Source organism: Saccopteryx leptura, chromosome 5 (assembly GCF_036850995.1).
Source record: "Saccopteryx leptura isolate mSacLep1 chromosome 5, mSacLep1_pri_phased_curated, whole genome shotgun sequence".
Classification (NCBI taxonomy): domain Eukaryota; kingdom Metazoa; phylum Chordata; class Mammalia; order Chiroptera; family Emballonuridae; genus Saccopteryx; species Saccopteryx leptura.
In genome coordinates, this window is record NC_089507.1 from 178,985,385 (window position 1) to 179,013,188 (window position 27,804).

At 48.9% G+C, this 27,804-nt stretch overlaps 1 protein-coding gene across 2 annotated transcripts in view; it reads right to left on the reverse strand.

Moving 5' to 3' along the window:
* The window catches only part of SLC24A3 (solute carrier family 24 member 3), a 641,322-nt gene that overhangs the window by 252,258 nt on the left and 361,260 nt on the right, over nt 1–27,804 (reverse strand). The window lies entirely within an intron of this gene.

Sequence of the window (27,804 nt, forward strand, 5' to 3'; positions counted from 1 at the left end):
ATCATGCTGACAGTAACAGCAGCAAAACATTTTGTCAGCTGATTTACAGACCTGAATTGGGTCAGAAGGCCACTGCTGAAATAAAAATAGAGCCCTAGAGATGTGTCCATTGTTATGGAAAACTGAAAAGGCCCTGAGCCTGCACTTCACTTCTCCCAGGGGGTGGAGGCCAGGCCTGCCACTCATCAGTTGCAGGAAGGCTGGGACTGGACCAGAAGCAGCCATACAAGGTCATCCTCGACTCCCGTCACCGACAGATGATCCCTGGGTTCAGATCACTAAGTGAAATCCCTACAGATAATCAAAATGACAGATGGCAAAATAAATGAGGAAGACCGAGGACTTCTTGCTGATACTACGGATGAGATTCCTTAAGGCCGTCCAAGGGAGGGAGTGACGTCCGGGGATCTGGGCATTCTATTTCTCTGCAGGGTTTTTAATCACCCTGCTTAGGCTGTCTCTTGTGAAAGGGACAATCACATTCCTTCACTTATTTCCAATACCCTCAAAGCCAGTACTAGTAATCTAATTCTTCTTGGCAGCAAATCTAAATGATTTGATACAATACACAGTATATGTGGAGTTTATACTATGGTTGTGTACAAGGCCAGCAAATGGGAAAAAGTAGCTGAGAAGCAAGACCATAATCAAGCTATTTGCCTTAATTGTGATGTCACTGACACCTGCTCTTTAGTCACATGGCACCTCACACTCTCCTGACAGGTAAGGCCAACATGGTCAGGAGGAGCCGGGCTGATTCCCCCACCCCTGGCTGAAACCTCTTCCCATCTCAGGGCTGGTACCCAAGATTCTAAACTTTGGGCTAAGCACCTCTTTCTTTCAGATCTCTTTTAACATACACAGACACCACAGAAAAGAAACTCTGTAACTCAAAAATACTTCCAGATAATTAATTTATCTGCTATTAAAAATCTCTCCGTTTTTGCCTGACCAGGTGGTAGCGCAGTGGATAGAGCGTCGGACTGGGATGTGGAGGACCCATGTTTGAGACCCCGAGGTCGCCAGCTTGAGCACGAGCTCATCTGGTTTGAGCAAGGCTCACCAGCTTGAGCCCAAGGTCACTGACTCGAGCAAGGGGTCACTCGGTTTGCGGTAGCCCCCCGGTCAAGACACATATGAGAAAATAATCAATGAACAACTAAGGAGCCACAACAAAGAATTGATGTTTCTCATCTCTCTCCCTTCCTGTCTGTCTGTCCCTCTCTCTGACTCTGTATCTGCCACACACACACACACACACACACACACACACACACACACACACAATCTCTCCTTTTTGTGGACTAAGCTTTCTTTCCACTATCTTGGAAACCCACTGCCCGAGGTCCCTCCAGCTGCAAACCCCTGCCTGCTTCTCCTGCAGCTGTTATTTCTATAATGGCAGCAGCACTGACACAGGCTCAGAACAGGAGATCTGGAATCATTCGGCCTCCCCACACGTGACTCAGACCACATCTAGCCCGTTTCCAAATCGGGAGGCCTGTCTCCTGCCACGTTTCTTCTATCCATTAGCTCTTCACCTCATTGCTATCAGGGGCAGGTCCTCACCACTTGTGCCACCACAAGCACATTTCTCTGCTGTAACCTTTCCTTTTCCAACCTCTTCTGCTTTTCTCTCCCCACTCAGTGCCTGGAAGAGTCAGGACCGCAGTGTAGATAGAGAAAGGGAGGATGAACAAGCATGCGCTGCCGGCATCCCACCTCCAGGGGCCGCCCTTGGAATTCTGTGCACTTTGGAGAGGACCCTTGTTTGGATGGTTACCCTTGTAACCACCGATGAAGATACCCACGGCTCTGTCCTCCTTGCTATGGAGACGATACTCAACTGCATCTCCCTTCCTCTCAGATACAACTGTCTCCAACCGTAAACCTACCTCTCTCCAAGATCTTGTTTAATTTTACATATTTTGGATACTGTCCTTTATTAAAGTTGTGTTTTGCAAAGGTTTTTTTTTCCCAGGCTTGTCTTTTTTATCTTAACAATGTCTTTTGAAGAACTGAAATGTTTTTTATTTTAATGAAGTCCAACTTTTTTCTTTCTTTCCCAGATCATGTTTTTGGTGTTGTATCCAAAAGTTTATTGCCAAACCCAGTGTCACCTAGCTTTTCTTCTGAGTAATCGTCTATGAGTTTTATAATTCTGCATTTTATATTCAGGCTTCTATTTGACATTGTACAGCAGAACAACAAAGTCATTTGCTAAGCAGTAAAAACATCAGGGCTTCTTTTATCTGTTTGTAATCAAGTCCAGGATTTGCACTGGAGGCAAGCTCAGACTTATTCTTTCATCACCAACATCTTAGATTTATAGCAACTGCTCATCAAAATAAACCTCTGGGTGTATTCACATAACCAGCTCCAAGGCCGGCAAGAAAGAGGCTGAGGTGCAGATGGCTACAGCCCCCTCCTATGAGTGCATTGCTGGGTATGACAGAGGAGTTGGCGAGCAAGAGGGACTGCACAGTAGCCCTCCCTGATCAGTAGGGGACACCTTCCAAGGCCCCCAGCGGATGCCTGGAACTGGGATAGTACTAATCCTGCCTGTACTATGTTTTCTCCTACACATACGTATCTGTCTCTTCACACAAAAGCAGCACTTTGCGGCTTCTCTTTGGTGTATCCGAATTGCCTGCATCACTACGCTACTCGTGCACTTTGGGGACATTATCAAGTAAAATAAGGGTTATGTGAACACTAGACTAGTCTACTGCAACTGTCCATCTGGTACCCGAGACAGTTACTAAGTAACTAGCAAGTGGGGGGCATGTACAGTGTATACACCGCACAGGGCTGAGCTGAGCAGGACAGTCCAAGATTCCATCATGCAACGCAGAACAGTGCACGATTTAAACTTGATGAATTATTTCTAGAATTTTCCATTTAATATTTTCAGACTGCAGTGGACTGTGGTAGCTGAAACTGCAGAAAGTGCAGCCATGGATAAGGCAGGATGACTGTATGCACCAGGTGGGGCGGAAATCTTACTTGAGTTTTCCCAGGTAATTCGCCAACTTTCCCCCACACTGTGCTAAAACTCCTTCCCTTCTGCCTCGGGCTGTTTTTTTGGTAAAAATTAGGCTAATGCCCTCATCATTTTGGGGCTATCTACTATGTCCCACTCATCTGTCTGACTTAATTCTGTTGCTTTAATAAGATGTAAGATACAATTCAGGATAGAGCAGGGAAAATGTTCCTTCATCTCTCTTCTTTAAAATATTTTTTTGGTCTTCAGGTAAATCCAAAAATAATCTTATAGGCTTTTATAATTACATTTAAAAGATTTTTTAAAAATTTCTATCCATGAAAATTTGTTGTAAAATATTTTAATATCGCCTGACCTGTGGTGGCGCAGTAGATAAAGCATCGACCTGGAACACTGAGGTCGCCGGTTCGAAACCCTGCACTTGTCTGGTTCAGGCACATATGGGAGTTAATGCTTCCTGCTCCTCTCCCCTTTCTCTCTCTTTTTCTTTCTCTCCCCTCCTCTCCTCTCTAAAATGAATTTTTTAAAAAAGGTAGAATTAAAGAAATATTTTAATATTTATTTAGACACATGTTGAAGTTTCCTTTATCAGGCTGCGCCCTGTTCAGCTCAACCCTAGTTCCTTCATCACTACTCTCTTCATTGTGATTCTCCAAATAACAGGGTCCGTGTCACTTCTAACTGGTCGCTGTCAGTATCTAAGAAAGCCGTTCATTTCTGCATATTTATCTTGTACCTGATCATTTAAAACATTCTTAGTAATTTTGATAGATTGTTAATAAATTCATGGTTTTGTAGGTATATAATTATATTATATGCAAATAATACTCATCTTTCTATTTATAATAGTTATTCACCAGGACCTCTGAAGCAAGCATGTTAAATAAAAATGGTAACGGTGGCCACTCTTTGTCATAGTGTGATTTTTTTTTCATAGTGTGGTTTTTATGGGTGTGTGAGTGTCCTGTTCATCTCCACTGCTGACTGTTAACGCCCCAGAGAAAAAAGTGTTTTTGACATTGGGGGAACCTTTCTATCAACATAAAAAAAAATTAGATAGTGTTTTTCTCCACAGAGATCCATTTCTGGGAAGTATGACACTGGTAGACATTCTACTAAAAATCAGTGTTTGTATCCCAGGGATAAACTCTTATCTGCTCATAAAGGATGCTTCTTTTAATGTACTGCCCAATTTATAATAGTTAACATTTTCTTTAGCAGTTCTGAATTTGTAATAATGTTCTTTTGAGGTTTTCAAATGTGGGTTATGCTTGTGTTCTAAGCAACTGGGAAATCAATGCTGGCCTCCACCACCGCCCGGTGACTGGCCCAGGGGCAGTGGAGAGCCCTGTGAATTGGGGGCCTTCTTGATAATCCGAGACTACAGAGTTTACTTCAGGCTGGTCCCCCTGGAGACCCTACGGGGAATTTCAGAGGCAGCTGACACCAAATCCACACGGACTTCAAAAGAAAAGCTACACTCCAGTGGCCACCAGGGCCGACAGGTTGTGTGACGCGAGCCCCAGGTCCAGACTTGAGTAAGACAAGTAGAAAATCTCCTCTGACAGTTCAATTAAGTTGAGTGAGTTTCACCGTTTGGGAAAATAAACCAAACCATTTTCTCTATTAGCAAAAATGACAATTCAGCATCAAGGCAGATTGCTGAATTAATAAAATTTCATTAAAAACCCCATCTTTTAATTAGAAGTCTCTGCGGACCCAACCGCCAAATTAAAGGCTGATGTGATTGGGAAGGACAGGGAGGGGTGCTTGGTGCCCAGGTGGCGCCAGCCTGGTCCTTCCCGTGTCACTTCGGAGGCACTTTCTAGAGCTCCTCACCCACCTGCAGAGGAGCTGACAGCTCCCAGACGACAGCCCTCCTGGGAGGGTTGTCCGGACTACATGAAACCCACTGGAAGGTACGGGCGGGGACAGCTGGCTCTGACACTGGCTCCCCAGCTGCATGGCTATGGCTGAGTGACTCACTGTGAGACCTTGGCAATGGAAAAATAGCAGTATTTCACATATGTCATAGGGTGTTGTGGGATGGAAGGAGAAGAGCCGTACAAAGGGCTGAGCACAGTTCCGGCAGGTGCTCCGGGAGAGTGGGCTGTCATGACTCCGGCTGCTACACTAGTCGCTGCTTCTCCTTGGAAAGTAGACGGGCGAACCGTGAGTTCAGAATGCAGAGCTCTGATCTAAGCCAATTCCACAAACTCTGAGCCTCAGTTCTCTTACCTCTATAATATAAATAGATAATATCTGTTGATCCTGTTCTACAGAATTCTAAGGAACACGTGTTTTAAAATCCTGAAGTGTCACATGCACACGAGGCTTCTTTACGCGCTGCCTGACGTGTAACTACGGCAAATGTGAGAGTAAAACGCTGACCCATTAAGTCTCAGGGGTGGTATCTTTGGGTTTGAAAGTAGTGAAGCGACTTCCTGGAGGTTAGAGAGAGGAGGAGAGGTCAGGAGTACTAATATGCCAGATAGCGGGGGCCCCATGCTTGGCTGTTTTAATCCACGACCTCCAACACCTCTGTAGTCACAACAGTGGTTCAATGGTCCATGCAATGAATGGCCTGAAGATTCCTTCTTCCCTCCACAGCCTCCCTGGGGTCCCTAGGAGCAGCCCCCAGCACTGCCGACAGCGGGGCCGATACCCATGTGAGAGTGAAGCTAAGGGAGGCCGCAAGGGTCTGGGAAGTCAGAGTGCTTGTGTGTGACACCCAAGGGGCTGGTGCATCCATTCTACTGGCTCCCTAATTTCAGGCAATGAAAAAGGGGTGCACACACACAAGCCCTACAGCAAAAAACCCTACAGTCCTTGGGAAGGCCAGTTGTGGAGGCCCTGATTCCCCAATTAACCAGGAAATTAAGATCAACTCTTTGAGAGAGACACGCCCCCACCCTCTCACGGCAATTAATAATGTCACAGAGGACCATCCTTCATAGCCCTGGTGAAGTGCACGTGCCCAACACTGAGAAGCTCGGACAGGCGTAGCGACCTCGGGATGGGGAAGGGAGGGGGTGCCCCTGGGCTCTGGCCAGGTTTCTGTTCCTCTCGGTGCATTCCCTGCATGTGTGGAGCTGAGTGTTGGCACCCCTGTCACTGGTGTCATCAAACGTGCTGCAGACCCTTCTCAGCACAGTCCCCGTCCCCCTGCTTTCCCAAGGCAAGCCCAACTTCTCTGGCAGGTCAAGGTGACCATCACATGGAGTAAGTCTGCACCCACTCTAAGTGTGCCTTCCACTGAAACACCCCCCTGGACCCATGGCACAGACCACCCATGCATTTATGACACACGAGATAGGGCCCCGGGGCAGGTGACACAGGCCAATACTTTGCAAGTAATGGACATAGTTAAGCATCTGTTAAAAGCTACCCACCATCACCACAGAAAAAGCACATGAGCACTAATTCAAAGCATTCTCCAAGTCCCTGAACTCTCACCCCAGTTGGTCCTTCCAGGGACTTCTGGACCCCAAGTTAAGACCCACTGCTCTACAAGAGAAATGTTTTTAGGAAACAGTAAGTTAAAGATTTGCAAAGTTCAATCATCTAAAACCCCAAGATGACTTGGTATTTAAAGTACATGCCAAATTCCTTTGTAAAGAATAATCTCTCTGTCGTGCAGAGATTTGCAGACTATTATTTTTAAAGTTTAAATGTCCAAATCTTGTTCTATTTTAAAGGACCATTGCAATCTCAGTGCAGGGAAAAAAGCTGGCTGAATTCATTCTGTTTCTTTTTTTTTTTTAATTAAAAATAAATAGCAACTGTGCATGGAGAGTTCTGTGAGCAACCCCAGGATAGCAAGGGAAGGAGCCATCCTACCCTTCTGTGTGCTCTTAATTCTTGGTCCCTGCCCCTCCTTCTGCCTGCTGGTGGGCGTGGCCAACACGGGCCAGCTCCCACGGCCATGTGTTAAACATTCAGGGATTTTACAAGCCAGTGGTTAAATCATTATTGCCTTGACATTGGCCACTGGGTGAATTTACACCGCAGAAATCAGCAAGGGCTATATATTAAGAGAGGAGCTGGGTCGCTCTCCCCAGAGAGTCAGTTTACACCCCTCCCCACCCCACTCACTAGTTACATATGTGAAATCAACACCCAGAAATGTTCTCAGAGATAGCATCTGAATTTCTGGCCACCAGAGAAATAAATGGAAGTGTATTAGCAATGAACCCTCAGAAAGAAATTGGTGCCAAACTTGATCTTAATGGCATGTTAATTAAGGTTGAAATCTGAAGCAACTTCTGTGAACATTTTAGGCCTGCATTCAGAGAGCAATGGAAACAGTAACTCAGGAGTAAAGACTAGGCAATCTAGAATCTCCAATCAGTGAGCCACTTCCAGCCATGCTACTCACTGCAGACACTTTCAGCCAGTGACACCTGTAGGGTCAGTACGGAGACACCCCCCCCCCCTCCTTCCTGTTTCTCCTTCAAGTTCCTCAGAGACATACTGACCCAGAAATAGCACACTAGGCACGGAACTCCTGATGTGCCCTCCAAGCCCCTGATATCGCCCTGCTGGGACCTGGCCCCCACCAAGCCTCTGCCTGCTGAAATGACAGGCATCCTCCTGCCACCTCCCTCTGGAGCCTTCTCTGAATCCCTCCCTCTTCTCAGAGAAATTCCTCCTATTTTAAACCCCTGTGGTGTTTTGCAGACAGCTATCCTCTGTCACTCACTACACTTCCCTTACAGCCATTCTAGGTCTGTGTGTGTGTCCATCTCTACCAGGTTGCGCTTTCCCAAATGTCCGGGACTCTGTGGATTCACATCACACGTGAATCAGCCGTAAACAAATGGACGGACTAACGTGTGCCTATGTGATCGACCTAATGCCAAGTCTTGTGCTAGGCACAGGCAAGGCAGAGGTGAGCGGGTCAGTCTGGTTTGTTCTGATTTCTGGGATTTGGTGGTGTTAATGACAGCGTTAGTCAAGAGTAGTTGTGTCTACATGTGAGTCCACACACATGTGTGTTTATGTACCATGGAGGGGGAAGAGTTCAGTGCACAAACTTTCCCTGTACATCTGAGCATTCATGGGCCGGACAGTAATGGGATCCACAGTTTAGCGTCTGAGCAAGTGCTACTCGGGAGAGAGAAGAGTCCTTCATTGACACTTGGGCAGCTCAGCCTGGCCTCTTAGTTTCAATCTTCTCCCTTCTCAGAGAAGGAAGTCCACCCTAACATCACTGAGATATGAGCCCTGTTCAGGGACCCACCTGGCCTCCTGTGTCGAATCTGGTCGTTGTGGCCTCTGAGCCACATTCCGAGCCACTCTGCTTCAGGGAGCCGGGTACCTCTGGCAGCTCCACAGCAGAGAGAAGTGCAGATCGGATGAAGCACTGTGGGCGGGACTCTGGCTCCTTGTTGGAATCCCTAACTAGCAGACAAGACAGGAGGAGGTCTGGACTGTGCAGGTACTGAGCGAGCGCAAGGGTGGCAGGCTCACCACACACGCGCGCAGCCCTAAGCTAGCTGGAGCGACCTGGTTGTGGGTGCTCCTAAAGCCATCGTCCCTGCTGGGCTGGAGAGCACCTCCAAGGTTGCAGGGAGGGTGCCGACAGGTACAGATGCCCCCTAAGCACCGAGATGAGTGTCCCTTTTTCATGAAAATACTTCTAGGTTCAAAGAATTGAAGTTGTCAGGGTGACATATTTGGATGAGCTTATGATAATAGCATTTACATAGTCATAAATCAATGATGTCCTTCATTGGTGTAAACAAATTGAAGCTTGCTAGTTCTTTTTTTTTTTTTTTTTTTTTTTTATTTCTTTTTTTTTCATTTTTCTGAAGCTGGAAACAGGGAGAGACAGTCAGACAGACTCCCGCATGCGCCCGACCGGGATCCACCCGGCACGCCCACCAGGGGGCGACGCTCTGCCCACCAGGGGGCGATGCTCTGCCCATCCTGGGCGTCGCCATATTGCGACCAGAGCCACTCTAGTGCCTGGGGCAGAGGCCACAGAGCCATCCCCAGCGCCTGGGCCATCTTTGCTCCAATGGAGCCTCGGCTGCGGGAGGGGAAGAGAGAGACAGAGAGGAAAGCGCGGCGGAGGGGTGGAGAAGCAAATGGGCGCTTCTCCTGTGTGCCCTGGCCGGGAATCGAACCCGGGTCCTCCGCACGCTAGGCCGACGCTCTACCGCTGAGCCAACCGGCCAGGGCGCTAGTTCTTATCTAGACTTAATGGAGAGAGACCTCAGGCCAGATACAGACATAAGAGATCATAGAAGGCTAGAGAAAAATGGCTCTCAATCTAGAAGTACACTGACTCTTTCGTGTTACACATAAGTAAACTGAGGTGGTATCATGTGTCCAAAGTTACACAGGGACATACTGGCAGAGCTGGGCTGGTCCTCAGGTCCCCTTATGTCCCCAGGTGAATGCACTATTGCAACATGGACTTGGCCACTGAGCAGTGGATACAGCCACATGACATGACCCCTGTTCAGCACTGTGAGATGTGGTACCGTATTTCCCCATGTATAAGACGCACCTTAATTTTAGGGGCCAAAATTTGAAAAACAAATGTATTACATAAAGTTATTGAACTCGTTTTATTCATCATAATATTCATACAACTCCTCATCCACGTGAAAAAGTGGAAAATGCAAGCAAAAAAATCTACAACCACTGCATAAGACGCATCCAGTTTTTAGACCCCAAATTTTTTGGAAAAAGGTGCATCTTATACATGGGGAAATATGGTAATATCTCCAGTACTACAGGTGGTCAGAGGCAGCTAGGAGTCCTCAAGCTTGGGGACATGCTGTTCTCCAAGAAGTTTCTATGGCACTAACTGACCACTGGCTCCAGGCCCAAACAGTGAGAAAACTCAAGCATTCCAGATAGTTTGAATTTCCATTAAAGCGCCCCACTGCTGCCGCCAAACGGGTTTTCCTCTTCCTTTTCCAATTCCAGCTTGGTCCCTGCTTCTCCGTGCCTGTTTCTGTCATAACCATGGTGACATCAACATCCCTGGAGAAGACCATCAAGGACTCTGACTTCTCACCTTACTGATCTTCATACTTCCTCTTAATAATTTTTTAGTTGGTTGATTTTAGAGAGCGAGGAAGGAGGAGTGAGGAACATTGATTTGTTGTTCCACTTATTTATGCATTCATTGGTTGATTCTTGTGTGTGCATCAACTGAGGGTCAAAGCTGCAACCTTGGCATACTGGGACAATGCTCTAATCAACTGAGCCACCCAGCCAGGGCTGATCTTATAACTTCCAGTGTTCGTGTTGTCTGTCCTTCCTAAGCCTTGACTCCTGTATCCCTACATCTTGGTTTAAAGCATCCTTTCTCAGTACTACCTGCCTCCCCAGTCCAGGCCACTTACTCTAGAACCCCCACTCTGCCAAACCTCTCTTCACTCTCCATCATCTTCCTTTCTTACTGCTGTTCTTGCCCATTGGTTTTATCGTCTGTTCTTCTAACTATACCTTTTCAAATACCCTCACCTCCTTGCCTGTCTTATCCCTGTGCGATACTCAGGTGACAGAACTTCAGACCGTGGTTAAAGCCAACCATCCATCATCTCTGAGCCACACCTGAACAACACACACGGCCATAAAAGATGACACATCTGGGCTAGCAGGCTCACCTCAAATGGGTCACCAAAATGCAAAGGGACACCCAGGGAGCTGGATGGCCTGGTGACATTTTCTGTGTCAATTTGTTCTGTGCTCTGGGCTCACACTTCCTTCTCTGTCCTCAAGTGCATCCTCACATTAGCTCATCACTTTACTTGATATTCAGAAAAAAGAGCAACCAGACTCTCATTTCCCTCCACCAACCCTCAGGCTCCCTGTATCTATACCATATTCCCGCTCGCCTGCTGTTAAAGTAGAGACGCCCCTGCTGCTTTAGAAGGAGGGTCAGGAACAGGCGTCTGAGTCTCAGCCACACCTGGGTTGTGGTCAGCTTTGCCCCTGCATTTCCCGTCTGCTTCTGCAGCGTCCAGTCTCCCCTCTAGCTCACCATTTCCATCAGCAAACAAATTTTCTATAGAATTTCCATCCAAACATATATTTATAACAACTCCCTTCCTTGTTCAGCACCCAGCATCTAGCTGGCATGCCATTTCTGTGCTCAGTTTTCAAAGAAAAACTTGCTAAAATGTAAATTCCATTTTCTTGCCTCTCTGCCTCTGATTCAGTTAACTCTGACTTTTTGAATCCATTTCCCACCCTCTAATCTCCTAAAACTGCTCCATGGTCAATACAAGCTGCACGGTGCCAGACATCCTCATAACTGCTTCTCTGACCATGTGTTCACTCCCCCCTTATCGGTTTCCGGACTGTCGTTCTGTTCTCTCCTTCATTCCCACTGGCCACTCGTCTTCCTTTGCTGGTGCCTTTTCTACTGGATTCTAAACAGTGCAAGGTCAGAGGGCTCACTCCCTAACTGAGCTGTCTTTCCAAGTCAACCCATTGCTTTAACCATCTATGAGCGTATGTCTTCAAATGGATATCTCCAGGTTGGACCTCTTGCCTGAACTCCAGACACATCCACACATAGATGATATCCATACCTATATCATTTAGGTGACAGTAACCTCAATATTTCCCCCAGACCTGTCCCTTCTATCCACAGCTTCCCTGTCCTGGGAAATGTCACAACAATCTACAGCAGGCTGAGCCACACGTATAGGAGTTTTTCCTGCTTCTTTTCCTTCTTCTAGCTAGCCATCCAAACCACGGCCACGTTACACTGTGCTCTTAAATCTATTACAAACCTGCCCTCTTTTCTCCTCCTCTGTTGTTACCAGCGTTTCTTCCCCAGAATGCTGAATCAGCACCGTAACTGGTGTCCTGACCTCCACTTTTGTCTTCCTACAGCCTCCCCCCCCCCATCCCACCCTGCTACCAGTGTGATCTTTCAAAATGCAAATCAGGTCATGTCACTTCTGTACTTAAAACAAGTCACACTACCCTGCTCATGTCCTTCACAGCAATGATCTCAGCCTGTAATTTCCCCGGGTGTTTGTTTTCCGTTCTGTGTCTATCTCTCCCAACTAGAACAGCAGCTCAGGGTCAAGAACCTGTCTCCCTCACCACTGTGCCTAGCACATCATGGACAGTCATCACCACATTTTTGTGATAAACTAATAACCACGTTCTCGGGGTGGGGAGGAGGTCTTGCCATCTAATTGCGGGTCCAGGATGGTTTCTCACGGTCAGCAGAATCTCCGTGTGTTAGAAAGAAGACGTGCTTTAAATAGGCACCGTCCCAGGGAAGGCAGGGCGCCGCGAGAACGCCGTCTCCATCTCCGCAGAACCCTTGACTGCCCTCAGAAACAGCAAGCCCTAAATATAGGCCAGGCATTAAAGATTCATGAGCTCCGCCGCACGCATCGGAGCCGGGAGATCGGAGGCTTCCATCATGGTGGACACTTTGACATTTGTTTCTAATCAGGGAATGCACATATTTTATTACCTTCTGGGGGGGGGGGGAGGAACAACCAGGGCACCGGTCCAGAAGCACCGAAGGCCTCCCCTCAGAGCAGGGCTGTGCCGTGCTCTCCCGCAAGCCCAGAACCACGGGCCCCTTCGGCCGCACGGCGGCTGAGGACAGAGGTGGCTCTGACTCGAGTCCCTTCCCCACAGTGCTGCAGGCCTCCTCGCTGCTCGCTGTCCTCTGGTCTTTCATGTGTGCCACTTACTCCTTGTTAGGAATGTCTGCCGCGGCGGTCCTGCGGCAATGAGACTCTCTGGTCAAAGGGACTATTACAGAGGGAGCAGGAACAGGGAACAACTGAAATAATGCCAGCATCTGACATTGTACAGGAATTCTGCCCAGATTTATCATTTGAGATTCTATGTTCGAGAAAAGCCTCACACTATGTGTGGCGACTATATGGTTGTACTTTCTCTAATGAACAGGATGTAGAATTTTAGTTAAGGTTTGCCGGTCTACTTCTAAACGGGCCTTGGGTGGCCTACAAGGAAACCAAATATGAAATATGATGGCTGGGAAACACGGGCACAGACCACTGAAAGCAGGATGCCCCAGCCCGGGGGTGCGTGTACACATTCCTGGGTAGCTTTCAAAGATGCCAGTTCTTAGGCAGCACCAAGAGGTTCTGGTCTAATTGGTCTGGAGTGGAGTCGGGCCTCTGCGCTATTTTGGAAGGTCTCCTGTGACTCCACTGAGCTCCTAGTGGTACAGCGTGGGACCTGAGGAAGCAAGGTTAGATTCTTTGACACCCTGGGGATGACTGCTGAGCACAACTGGGCAGTGGCTTTGCCTGCCCGTTTGCTGACATCTGTGACAGAAGGGAAATACGCCAGGCCACACCAGTTCCATTTTCTGCTAAAAAGAGACCGCAAAAGTGGTCTGCAGAGATAAGACCTCCCGTTTTCCTGGACAGCCTCAGACTCAAGCGTGGACCCTCTCCTACAGAGTCAGTAGTGTAATGGGCACACCATCCACTCTGGTTTCTGTGGGGAGTGTGTTCACCAAATTTCATTGCTCATTTGCTGGGTTGCAGCAAACAAATGTTCAGTCCCAACAAACCATGCGAGTAAGAATCGCCTGTATTCCTGCGTGTTAGTGAGAAAGAAATGTTCTCAAGCCCCTCAGGGGAGAAGCTGTTCCAGTTGGGAGGTCTGTCCTGGAGGACTGGACACTGGACGCTTCCGCCACCATGCACCACCCGGCAGTCAGTGCTCCACTCTCCACCCTCCCGACTCGCTCCCAGGAAGGAACCCCAGCACAAGGGGTGCCAGGGAGGGCCTGCATCCACTCCAGGAACTCTGCCCTTCCTAACTGCTCTTTTCTTCATGTTCCGGGCCTGTGCTGTCCAGTAAGGCAGCCACGGGCCACATGTGGCTATCTACATTTAAATTAAATTTAAGTAAAATTGAAAATTCAGGCCCTCAGTTGCTCTAGCCATATTTCAAGCGCTTATGGCTGCCTGTGTTAAGTGCTACCAACTCGGATAGCTCATGGCTGCAGAATTTCCACTGCAGTGAAAGCCCCGCCAGGCAGCGTGCCTGGCTAGCAGTAGCCCCATCACAGTCACCGAGAACACTGGCAGGGAGCTGCAGAAGCGAGCCCAGATGCACCCTACCCAGACTCCACGACCTGCCGGCAGAGGGGAAATCATGGTGTGTTTGTGGACCTTCGTTTCTTAATCTGTATAATGGGTACACTCTCTCCTTTTTTCTCTCTGCTTCAACATATTTAAAGGTTTGCAGAGAAGGTAGACTTGAATTCCTGAAACCAATGTACCGCGTGCCTATTATTGTTCATCTTAACAATGTTAAGTTCTAACGAACTGTCCCTGAGACCGGGCCCAGGAGGAAAAAACAACTAAGGGTCAGTGAGCGAGCACACGAGAGCTCTCTGTGTATTCTGCTCCTCACCAGACTGGGCTCCGCATTGTGAGTCCCTGTCTGTCTTTGCCCTCTCTTTGTGAGCCCACCCCTGAGTGCGCTCACACTACATACCCACTGACTGGCAGTGTGTGCACGTCTGCATGCACTGCTTTTGAACTAAGGCCTCAGGAGCTGGGCAGTCACAGAGGAGGGCGGGTGAGTCAGGGCAAGCCCCAGTGCCAGCCTGAGCAGGCAGAGAGCCCCCCCCCAGCAGCCAGCCCCCGGAGCCCCCAGCAGCGGGCTGGGCAGGCCCCGGAAGCCCCGTGATAAAGATGCTCTCACAGCAGAGAGCCCCCCCCCCCCAGCAGCCAGCCCCCGGAGCCCCCAGCAGCGGGCTGGGCAGGCCCCGGAAGCCCCGTGATAAAGACGCTCTCACAGCAGCCTCAGCCGTTTACAGGTTCTCCCAGCCTCTGAAAAGGTCAACAGAAACCATTAGCTTCCCAGTGGCCTTGGTGACACTGTGCTTCGTCGTTCTGCAAGTCAGGCACGAGCGTCCCGGCCTGGAGATACCCTGTATGAACGGCCTTCTAGTTTCAACAGGGCAGTGGCGGTGGGGAGAGCGCCGTGGGCACCCCGCCCCGGGCCTGGGAGAGCCGTGGGGAGAACCAGGACAGTGCTCCTGTGCCGAGCCACTTCCCCACAAGACCTCCACCCAGCGGGATGCCCACCCTACCAGAAGCCCGTGCCAGAGGAGGCTTGGACAGGGGTTGGCTAACCAGCCATTGCTCTCTTCTTTCCTTTTGATATTTGTCTTTACTGGCAAGTTTAAGGCTTGCAGAGAGGGTGGCAGCAGCAGGGGAAGAAGGGCGGGCGGGCGCGCCAGCAGGCTTCATGGTCTCCCCTCACACCGCTGACACGCAGAGGAGAGCATCATCACCCATGGAAAGCGCCATGGAGGGAACAACATCACAACACAACAGCTTGTGCAGAGAAGGCTCCGTCAGTTCCACGTGGTTTGAGCAAGTGGTTAAGACTTGAGTGAGAGGATTGCTTGGGTTCAAGTCATGGCTCACTGCTGACTCATAGCCACGGGGGGCATGGGGTACATCACTCCACAAAGTATTCAGAGAAAACACTCTAGAAGCATTCTTTTTAAAATACTACACCACCCAGGCAGGCAGTATTCACTGAGCTGTGGGGAGTCCTGCCCTGACCTGGTGAGCTGGGGGGTCATTAAATGGGTTTGGGTGTCTGTGTGGGGTCGGCTCAGGGAGCAGGAAGACCAGGCGTCTCAGGTGAGACCAGCAGAGGTTCCCACTGCACTGGCTTCTCAGGTAACTCAGGTCAGAGCAGCACAGCATGCCTCAGACCCCTGGAGCAAAACCTTCCTTCCAGGGCTGGGACCAGGGTGAGGTGAGTAAGGCACCCACGGTGCAAAATGCCAGTCCTTGGGGATCAAGGCCACTCTGTAACTGCACCACCCAGAGAGGGGAGCTGCCCCAGGCAGCCTCGGGTGACTCTGAGGGGCAGTGTCTGCTGACACCTTATGCCTTAGATGCCTCACTGGAGTGCTGGCCCCGCTCTCTTCAGACCCTCGGCTCCCGGAAGCCTTGTGATGCAGAGCGGTCCATGAGCAGCAGCATCACCCGGGAGCTTGTCAGAGATGCAGAACTTCAGTTCTACTCCGGATGTAATATGCATATGAACAAGATGCTGGGTAACTCACAGCACAAAATTCAGATTTGAGAGCTGGCAGAGCCAAGAAACAGCAGACATTAGAGGCTCCCCTGGCACGTGCCCTCTCTTAGTGGGGCTAGGGGTAGGGGTGACCGATATTGATGGGAGAAAAATAATCCAGAAGGTTTCCAGAGTCTCTCCAGACACCTGAAGATCACAAATCCACATTCAGGTTCCAGAGGGACATCACACTGATTATATTAAAAGAAATAGTTGTTGGACATTTATTGAATGTTTAACAAAGCTGTGTTGTATTTAAATGGAGGAACAACCACCCTCTAAAGTACATCTAATACTAAGAGTTTATTTAATATTGAATTACGTCAATACAGTTTATGCAATAAAAAACAACAGATATTTACATTGTCTCATATTATGTATACAGAACACGAAAGAACAATGCCAGGCACCTGAGTTCCCCCTCCTACTCGCACAGAGAGATGTGAAGACTGGCCATGAACAGTTACTAACCCAAGGAGGGCCGCAGACTGCAGGAAGTCCACTGTGCTCGGCCATTTTATCTGAGGGAGGCTTAGACAGCGTGATGTTAGGGAAGGACTGATGGGAAGAAGGTGCTGGGGACAACGACAAGATTGGCTGGGGTGTTCAGAGTTATGCTCAGTATTTCTTTAAAATACATCCTAATGTATATACTTTCCATCAAAAGGAACGTAACTCAATGAACCATGCTAATGACCCAGTTCAGGTCAACCAAGACTGTTCTATTGATAACAAGTCATGCTTGGACCTCCCACAGGCAGGTGCTGGGACACAGGTCCTCCCAAATCTCATGATCACCCAGTGACTCCCAGGCTCACACTGGAGGGGGCTCTGAGCACATACGACCACAACATTACTGTTTTCACCACTCTGACAGGACAAGGCAGGTGTGCTAACTAGTTGCAAGTTCTTAAGAGCCTCCTAGTCACAGTTCTTAAGTCCATCAGGGTGAATGACTTGACAAAGCTTTCACAGTAAAAAAAAAAAAAATCTCAATTTTCCCGCTGCCCCCACAGAATGAAATATCATTCTTATTTCAAATATGGAAAACTCTAGGCTATATATTAACCACAAAAAATAGACCGCTCAACCAGCTGTGAGCTGTGGGAAACACAGTCTGGGGTAAACAAAACGTGGCATATTCAACACAGGATGGGCAAAAGATGTGAGTACGTAAAACAGTTCATCATTCTTACATTATCAGTTACTAATTATTGTATGGTTTTCCATATGAACAACAGTACACCGACTTTTGCCCCGCCCTGTACAAAGGAATAGTATCCAGCCCGATTAAGGAAGGAAATCCTGGCCCAGCGACAACATGTGTGAGCCTCGTGGACTCTGCCGCAGGAAGTGAGCCGGTCACAGAAAGACAGACACTCACGACCCCTTCTCAACGAGGTGTCTCGAGCAGCCGAATCAGAGAGACAGAGACCAGAGTGGTGCTGCCAGGGGCTGTGGGGGGGCATGCTGTTTATTGGGACTGAGAGCCAGTTTTGCACGGTGAAGAGAGGCCTGGGATTATACAGCGGTGACAATGCTGCAGAACGCGAGTGTCTCACTGCCACTGAGCCAGACCCTACAGAACGGTTAAGAGGTTACTTATATATATATTTTACCACAAGTCCAACAACAAGGTCTGTTGAAATTAAGAAAAACATAGCCTGAACTAATGCCAAAAATATGGCTAGAACTAGTAAACAATATTTTTACATAATGACTCTTAAAGGCCTTAGGGTACAAAGCCTGCCTCTGACTTTATTAAAGTAAAACCAAAAATGGAGAGAATGTAGACACATGTATGCACACACAAGAACATGTGTCTACATGTGTGTATATGTGTGCAGATGCATGTAAAGGAGACAGACCTGGAGCCGTCCTTTTTGCAGGAGGTAGGATGAATGAATTTAAAAGCCATGCTGCCTAATCAGGCTATGGCACAGTGGATAGAGCATTGGACTGGGACCCAGGTTCAAAACCCCGAGGTCACCGGTTTGAGCAGTGGCTCATCTGATTTGAACAAGGCTCACCAGCTGGAGCCTAAGGTCACTGGCTTGAGCAAGGGGTCACTCAGTCTGCTGTACCCCCCCCCCGTCAAGGCACATATGAGAAAGCAATCAATGAACAACCAAGGTGCCACAACGAAGAATTGATACTTCTCATCTCTCTCCCTTCTTGTCTGTCTGTCTCTATCTGTCCCTCTCTCTGTCTCTGTCACATACACATAAAAATAAACAAAAGTCATGCTGACCTTCAAAGCACCTTGGTTCCCACCCAGTGCTGCCAGGCCAGGTGTGCAGAAGTCATGTGTGGAAGGGTAATTACGTAACTGCCAAGTGTGTACAATCTGGACTTTCTGGAGGAAAGGCTGGGGAACGAGTCCCTGGCTGCCCCCATGCTCTGTGATTCACCTGGGAGCACTGAACCCAGTCTTTGCCGCCTCTGAGCCCGGGCTGGGGTGGAGCTGCCACTCAGGATTGCCACCAGTGGGAGGTGCTCCTGTCGGGCCATGTGTCTGCTCTCCTGGCTGACTCCCTCAGCTTCCTCCAGACGGGCCCCACAGCAGGCCAGAGTCCCAGCCCAGAAAGGCTTTGTCCTCTAAGGGCGCCCGTGGTGGGGTCTGGGAGATCCGTGGCTGTCAGGCTGTACAGGGTTGGCCCGGCTTGAGAAGGCAGCCTAAAGATTCACTTCTAAGAGAATGCTGGAAAGGTGCCAGCATGTTACCACTTCTCAAATATGCCCAGTGACTAATATTTCCGAGGCTAAAAAGCAGTGTTGACATTTTCCATTGGTGTTCTTCTATTCAGCAGAGTAAATCAACTGAATTCTAAGAATACACACTTTAGCTCATAGATTTCAGTAAAACATTTTTATTTTGAGTGAAAATAGTAGGCCACAAATAATTTTTATTTTAGCCTATATTTCTAGCATGCAAAAAAAAATGCTACTTGAAAATGAGCAAGTCTAATTCCTTGGTTTGAAAGTTAAAGCTCAGGGAGGTGAACTGGCGCGCTCCAGGTCACAGAGCGAAGGGGGCAGAGTCGAGGCCGGAAGCCTGTCCTCCCCCAGGCCTGCCTGACAAGACTGGAGGCTCTGTGGTCATGAGATCTGAGACTCCTGGAAGGGCTGTTATGCCGTTAGGGTTCCCCTTCACAACCCAGGCCACATATCGGTAAGGGCTACATTACCCACGTTTTCCTTAGTTGAGACTTTTCCGGATGCCCTTTGCAGTGCTTCCTTTTATAGCATCACAGCTCACGGAGGAGCCAGATCTGGCACATGCCTCCCCTTATATTAATCCCTGAGAAAGCTCAGGTTGTAATATTTAAGCTTGCAAGACATTAACAGGGCGGCTCTGCACAAAGTCACAGTATCATCTTTTGTCTCTGAACATGGTGCTGCATACCAGGCAGGAGACTGGGACATTGCACTGATCCCAGGTCAAAGTCCCCACAAACTGAAGTTGCTGCCCACAACCACTCCCTTGCCCCTGCCAGCCTGCCTTGCAAAGGGACCAGAAGTGGGGTTCATAGGCTGAGAGTGAATATCTGAGCCACTCCAGGCTGCAGAGCGGCAGTTTTCAGTTCCTAAAATGCTGGCTGTCTCAGGACAATGTGGCAGGATTTGCAGAACGACACGTACGCTTACTCCACAAGGAATGGACATGTACCTATCTCTTGCCATGGGCCCTCCTAATATGGCAGCTCAAAGCAGCAATATCTTCCAAATTTCCTTTTCTAGAAGCTTTTTTTTTTTTTTTTTACAGAGACAGAGAGAGAGTCAGAGAGAGAGAGGGATAGATAGGGACAGACAGGAAGGGAGAGAGATGAGAACACAATCATCAGTTTTTTGTTGTGATACCTTAGTTGTTCATTGATTGCTCTCTCATATGTGCCTTGACTGGGGGACTACAGTAGAGCAAGTGACCCCTTGCTCAAGCCAGCGACCTTGGGTCCAAGCTGGTGAGCTTTGCTCAAACCAGATGAGCCTGTGCTCAAGCTAGCGACCTCGGGGTCTTGAACCTGGGTCCTCCGCATCTTAGTCTGACACTCTATCCACTGCGCCACCGCCTGGTCAGGCTAGAAGCTCCTCCTGCCTTGACACTTAAGAAAAAGTTTGAGAGAGTCAGATGAGGAAGAAGAACAGAACACAGGTTTGTGGAGAAGAGCACCCTGCCCATAGCCTGAGAACATTCTGGGCAGGATGCACATCCTTGCCCTTCCCAGGTACACTACAGACTCAAGCTCACTCATGTCCAACACAGAGTGAAGTTTCTTATAAAAGAACAGGTGGCTAGTAAATGCTGCTTAAGGAACTGGTTACATATTATGGTGATACTTGTCATTAGTCTCCCAACCAACTAGTTCTAATTATTTAGCCTCTATCTGCATTTGGTCTCCCTCAGAAGTAAACTCTGAAATAATTAGTTTATTTGGGGAGTGGTCCCAGGAAGCAACAGTAAGAGAGTGGGAAATTGAGACAGGGGAGGAAAAGAGGACAATATAGGATATAGTCATGAGCATGTGACCTTGGTGGGCAACAAGGGCTCAATCCTACGAGGGACGCTCTGAGGGACAATGTTCAACAACCATCTGTGAATTGTTCCTTAAAGGGTCAGGGAAGCTAGCACTTATCCACCTGCCTGTGTACATCGTTGGCTCGAGATGCTCCTTGTTTAGGATGAGCACGGGATCATGGCCAGAGAACAAACACCACGAGGGAGAGCGATGCAAGGATCCACTAGTTAATTAATCAACCCACGCAGGACTCAACACTGTACCAGGCTTTATGGAAAACATTCACGCACATCCTTAGCCACGTCAGACCACACTACCATTAACAATACCCGATGACACAGCACTCTCTAGAGAAACCCTTTTTTTTAGCCAGAGTACACCTTGGAAATGCACAGGTGGGACTTTGCACTTACCCCAATTAAATTTCATCTCTTCCGTCTGCAGCCTGTGGAGACAGCCTGGAATCTTCGTTCTTCATTAAGCTCTGTGGTTACTGCTATAACCCTTGGGTCGCTTTGCAAATGTGATAATTATGCCTTTTACATCTTCATTGAAATTCTTTATGGCATGCCTTTTCTATCATTTGTAAAAATGTTATACTTGCTGGGATCAAGTGCAGGAATTCCATTATAGAGGACCCTCCTGTACCCCAGGACCTTGATCACACCTTTGAAGGAGTTCTTTACCAGCTCCTGACACACCAGAAACATCCCATCCACGCTCAGCTATCTGTCTGGCTCCCAATGAAGTCATAACAAGATTCTGTAAATCTAATGTTGAAATCAAGACCCACTCTGTCTACCTCATAGTTCTGAATTACCAGCCTGGAAACCTTATCAGAAAACAGGAAATAAATGACCAGTGCAAAAGATGTCCTCAGGAGACCTTAACTCCATCTGTGTCAGTGGTTTATAAATTGGGGACCACATCACACTGATGAGTCTTGCCCTCACTTGTCTGGTGAGAATCAACCCCTCAGGTGGTCAGGAGCTGAGTAATGCCAGCTTCCTCCCTCTTAGATCCATAAATATTCAATTTCATCAGAATCAGACCTGTCTCTAAATTCCTGGCTTTGAGCACAGGTCTCAATCCCAGCATCTCTGCCTCTTGAACTATGAGATGGTTATGCCACCATGCTGGGCATTATTCATTACCATTTGGAGGCAGCAGCTTATACAAGGGAAAGTGGTGCTGTCAGCAGCGTCGGCGATCCTGTGCCCAAATGCTTGTAGTGAGTGGCACCTTTGAGTACATATATAGTCTTTTTAGGGCAGCCAGGGTGACCTGGGAGCACTGTCAGCCCTTGAAAGCGCTCTGTTGGGCATCTGCTTTTTGATGCCCTGGTTGTTCAATCAGTGGGCAGGGCCTGCAACAACCGGAACAGGCTCCGTGGGAGGTGAGAGTGTGCAGGGTCCTATGTAAAGGAAAGGTGGAGCTGGGTACAAGGGCCCAGAGTTCACGGCCAAGGCAGCGCAAGGACACTGGCAGCATCTACAGCAAACGCTGTGGACCTGTTGCAGCCTGAACCTGAACACTCACCACCTGTCTGCAGGCTCCTCCCTTCCACAGTAAGCCACACGCCCCCAACCCCGCCTCATGTCTCCGTGGATACACGGCAGCTTTTCATTTTAGGGCAGAAGCCAAGGACCTCCAGAACCTGGTCAGGTTCCCAGAGGATTCCAGCTGACAGTGTGCTCCCTGTGTGCACCCATCTATTGTCCTCTCCAGAGGCAGGACCCGTGCCGGATCAAACAGTCTGTCTACCCACGGCCCCTCCATGATGCCCCGTGAGAGGGCAGGGCTCCATGCTCCTGCAGGCCCTCTCATGGGGGTGTCAACTGCTGTCCAGCTATTTCCCAACCCACCAGGCACCCCGGTCTCCCCCAGAGTATCCCGTCACTCTCAATATCCTCCCTTCTTCTCCAGTGATCCACACACACCATATGCATGCACAGAGATGCACACACACACACGCACACATGCACACACGCAGGCGCACACACGCACATCCCTCAGGCCCCACATTAGCCACCTGCTTTCCATTTTTTAAACATTGCCACTGACGAGTTTTGACAACAGCAAATGCTATTAGGCTAGAAATACTGCTGGGAGCTAGAAAGTCAGATAGTAGGTTTTGATGTTATTCTTTGATAAATAATAAAACCCCCTTGGAAAATTCTATCCCTGTTCTTTAAAAAGCACACCATCTCTACCCCTTGGCATCGACATGTGGTCTGTGGCTGACACAGACCAGCCGCACTCATCAGGTACGCCCCCAGCGCCTTATCTCTCGCACGCAATGCTTCCAGGAGCGGAGCTGGGCTTCTTTGAATTACGTTCTATGCTGTGATGAGATGCAGTCCAGGCTCCTGAAAATAGCCACATGGAAAATTCTGTAACATGTGGATAGACTGAAGCATGTCAGGGAAAGCAAATGAAGAAGGAGAGAGAATCTTGATAAATCTTTCCTTCTGTCCCTCTTTGGGGGCTAAAAGGCCATTCTAGCCCTGCTAGGGAAGACCAAAGCAAAGACAACGTTGGATTACCATTGATAGCCTGAGATCTGCGATTCTGGCTTCACAGCAGACCAGGTGGTCCCCTGCTGAGGCTGCACCCGGGGAAGAGGGAAACAGCACCAGCCAGGAAGGGGCTAGTACGAAACCAGTTAGAAGTCAATTTGTCAACAGCTGAAAATGCAACCTTCCAATGGATTTAAGAATCTCCCGGTCCAGCCTGACCAGGCGGTGGCGCAGTGGATAGAGTGTCAGACTGGGATGCGGAAGACCCAGGTTCGAGACCCCGAGGTCGCCAGCTTGAGCGCGGGCTCATCTGGTTTGAACAAAGCTCACCAGGTTGGACCCAAGGTCACTGGCTCGAGCAAGGGGTTACTCGGTCGGCTGAAGGCCCGCGGTCAAGGAACATATGAGAAAGCAATCAATGAACAACTAAGGTGTCGCAATGCGCAACGAAAAACTAATGATTGATGCTTCTCATCTCTCTGTTTCTGTCTGTCTGTCCCTGTCTATCCCTCACTCTAACTCTCTGTCTCTGTAAAAAAAAAAAAAAAAAAAAAAGAAAAATAAAAAAGAATCTCCCGGTCCTACATGCATTTGCAGCCATCATTCAAAGTGCCTCTAGCACAGGAGCTGCTGGCCCACCTCTATTTGCTCTTGCAAGGAGACTTTCACAGGTGACCTCTTTGCTGTGCCACACAGCTGAGTAGTCATCAGCAATGAAGGAGACAAAGACCTGGCTCTGCTCAGAGGGCCACAGAGGCTAAACACGACTAATACATAGACCAAGTGACACCCACTGACAGGACAACCTGCCAGGGGCCAGACACAGTTACAGGAAGCACCCCAGAGACTTAAGGGTAAGGCGAGGGCAGCCACCCGCGGCTATGCACAGGGCGAAGAGGCGAGAGCCACCCTTGTCAAGCTGGAGGAAAGGGTATTGTAGTAAATACAGTTTCCTATTCCTCTTTTTGGTAAATATCATTGAAGTATTATATACGTACAAGAGAAGTGCATAAATCACAAGTTCCAGGTTTGACAAGTTATCACAAACTGAAAAGACCCATGTAATCAGTACCCAGGTCAAGAAGTAGAATGCCAGCAGGACCCCTCCAAAAGACACCTTTAAAAAAATGTGAACTTAGGTGCCATCTGTTCACTGAGCCAGTGCTCACAAAGCTGTGACCAGCCTAAGGTCATCCTTTCCGAGTAAGCACAAAGGTGTTCCATGGGCTCGTGGTTTCCCAAGAAAGGAAGACACTGTCCCCAAGAACTTATCACATGGTGAGGAGAACAGGCACACACAGAGATAGAACATTATGAAGCAAAATGTGACCAGTGACACTGCACAGAGGGAGGCCCTCCTCTGCCCGCACTCCTCCTATCTACTTCCCCTCTGCCACCTTCTCCCCACAGTAAATATCAAAACCTCTTGGCCTGACCTGTGGTGGCGCAGTGGATAAAGCATCCGCCTGGAACGCTGAGGTCGCCAGTTTGAAGCCCTGGGCTTGCCTGGTCAAGGCACATATGGGAGTTGATGCTTCCTGTTCCTCCTCCCCTTCTCTCTCTCTCCCCTCTCTAAAATGAATAAATAAAATCTTTTAAAAAATATTGAAACTTCTCAGTAACAGAGCAGAGGACATGGCACCAGAATGAGAGTGCCTTTGGCAGTGGGGACAGAAAGATAATGTAACGAAATTTGGGGAAGCAGCCCCATCCTTCATGAGAGCTGTCTTGAGTTTGAATGTTGCCCGTCGGCTGCTGTTCGAATGTTGGAGGCGAGTCCAGTTCACTGCTTAGTGGAAGATATCACCACCAGGTTACAAGAAGCTTTCTCACCTACCTTCTCCCAGGCCAGAGGGACGGAGTGTGTGGTGACCACATGAAGTGGCCAAGCCCTCAGTTCCTCTGAACCACGGTGCTCTCACATGGACCTGTGATTGGTGCTCCACTTCGGTCCTTTTCAAAGTGCCACAGCCTTCTGCCCCTCACCCCAGACTATTTATGCCTTGAAGACTGGACCCCATAGCTCTGTTCCTTAAAAATGTGGGGATGCTAAATGAATGAACTAATAAATGAAGACAAAATTTATAAAAAGAGCCTGACCTGTGGTGGCGCAGTGGATAAAGCGTCGACCTGGAAATGCTGAGGTTGCCGGTTTGAAACCCTGGGCTTGCCTGGTCAAGGCACATTTGGGAGTTGACGCTTCCAGCTCCTCCCCCCCCTTCTCTCTCTCTCTGTCTCTCCTCTCTCTCTGTCTCTCCCTCTCCTCTCTAAAAAAATGAATAAATAAATTAAAAAAAAATTTATAAAAAGAGAAAGATGCTTCATTTTCCCTTCTTTTCTCCATAATGTTCATTTCCAATAAAGTTTCAAGATAAAGAATGTCTAGACTGCTCTGCCTGGCTGGCAGCCCTTCAAAGGCTAGATTCAGAGCCCCCATCACAGAACAGTGGTAGGAAGACAGTCTTCACATCAGAGAAACTACACTAGAAAAGTATTCCTCCTCTTCCCCCACACTCCAGGGTGTGCAAATATAAAGCTTGCATTTGTCTCTTCTGTCAGGCACTTTGGAGTCAAGAGAATATTCAAGTTCAAGGACGGGAGGAGAATCAACACTGGGCAAGAGGGAGAGTTCAGTGTATGAACTACGGGCTGGCCATTCCGCTGGGCTGGGAAGACCTGAGACCTTCCCTTTTCCTGACGGAGGCCAAGGCTTTCCCCCAATTCCTCACTCAAGGTCCCAGCCTAGGACACCATCAGAGTAACCTTCTGAAAAGGTGAATGTTGGACTCCTGGAGCCTGGGCCTGTCCTGGGACAGGGCAACTGCCGTACTCTGGCTGCAGCTGTGGGTGCATCCTGGGCTCCAGGCAGCATCCCACAGCCTGTGCCAGAGGCAGCTCTCAGCCTCCCTGCCCGGGGCTCTGCCATGGGTCAGGGCCGTCCAGGCCCTGGACATGCAGGGAGCTGGCCTTTGGCCACAGGGCAAGGGCTGCCGGACGACTCTCCCTGCAGCCGTCTCTGTAGAGGCAACTCCGAGGGGCATCCACCCAGTTTTAGTGCCATAGACCCCCGTCGGCCCACGTCGTTCTGCTCCCTCCGTCTGTGCTTCCTCCCTCCTGCCTCACTGCCCTTCGCTTCTGTCCCTGCCGTCATGCCCCACTAAACCGGCTGGAGTCCTTGTCTCCGGCTCTGCTTTCAGGGTCCCTAAATACACACAACCAGGGCTGCACTCCGGTGGTACAGAGACTGCTGCTCAGTACCCTTCCCCTGCCCAGGAAGTGTGGTCCCTCGCACCCTCTATGAGTACAAACAAGGTCTTGAAGCCTTATGCTCTTTCTCAACACTAATCATTTATAGGACACTGGCCAGGTGGCAGCACTGTGCTAAGTTGCCTTGTACAGTTTATCTCACTGAGTCCTGAAGACTTCCTATGAGGTGGCACATGTGTCACCCCTGTCATCCAAAGGCTTCAGGATGATATTCTGCTAAATGGTGGAGCCCAAGTTCGACCCATAGGGTTCTGGGTCCAATCTCCCATCCCTAACCATGACCATGGGGCCTCAGCCAATGAGCCATCCACACAAGCACTGGGATACAGCCTTGACAAGGGGAACCACTAAAGGTTTCTTACGGGAGAAAGGACACATAATAGCTGTCTGATTCTGTGATTTGAGGGCTGAGAGAAGCTGTGTGACCTCCTGCTGGGGAACAGTGACGAAGGGAGGCAGGATGTGGCTTGAATTCAGGTCAGCCAGGTACCGTCTCTGAAACCCGAGATCTTATTCCCGCATTGAGAGATGCGGGCTACAGAGACCATTTAGAGTTGGTTCTTGAGGTTAGAAGAGATCATGCACAGTAACCACCTGTGACTAGAGCATAAAAAGCATTCAATCCATGGCAGTCATCAGCAGTATCAACACTGTTCTTAGAATGCTAAAATAATCTCAGAGCACGGGAAGTGGGCCATCCATCACCTGGGACGGCTTCACCAAGGAATGCCAATCACTCCCCACGGGAGTCTTGAATGCCTACAAACACCACCAGTGCCCAACACTGGCCCCAAAACTTCCAGTGATGGATAACCTGCCACCTTCTGGTCTCTGTACTTAAAAAAAATAAAAAATAAAAATAAAATAAAATAAAATAAAAACTTTCTTGTACAGAATAGGATGCTCTATTTCCCTGTAGGGCAGCTGTTCAGGCCCTGGCCCTACTTCTTTGAGATCTGAAAACCTGTCCACTCCGTCCATTCAATCCCCCTGAGCAGCCACCTGAAGTGTCCTTTCTCCAGACCACACAGCACCAGGCTCCCACGCCAGAGCAGGGCCGTGGCACCACGCCTACTCCTCACCACCCAGCCTGTGTCTCCCATCTGCCAGACCATGGTCCTGAGGGCTGACCATGTCCATCCCAAGGCTGTCTACCAAGCATGGAGGGGAGCAGGATTAACTCCTCTCTGGATGGGAAACCCATTCTTCTAGAAAGACAGGAAACCTGAACAAACCTGAACACAATCGATACAACCTTGAGTCTCATTTGCCCCATAGAAGCCGGTGACCTTGGGAAAATTACTTGAGATCCTTGAGCCCTGAGTGCTTGATCTGTAAAATGCAGATGATGAGTATACAACCTCAGAGGGCAGCTGTGAAAATGAGTTGAGATAATGTACACAGTGCCCTGGGT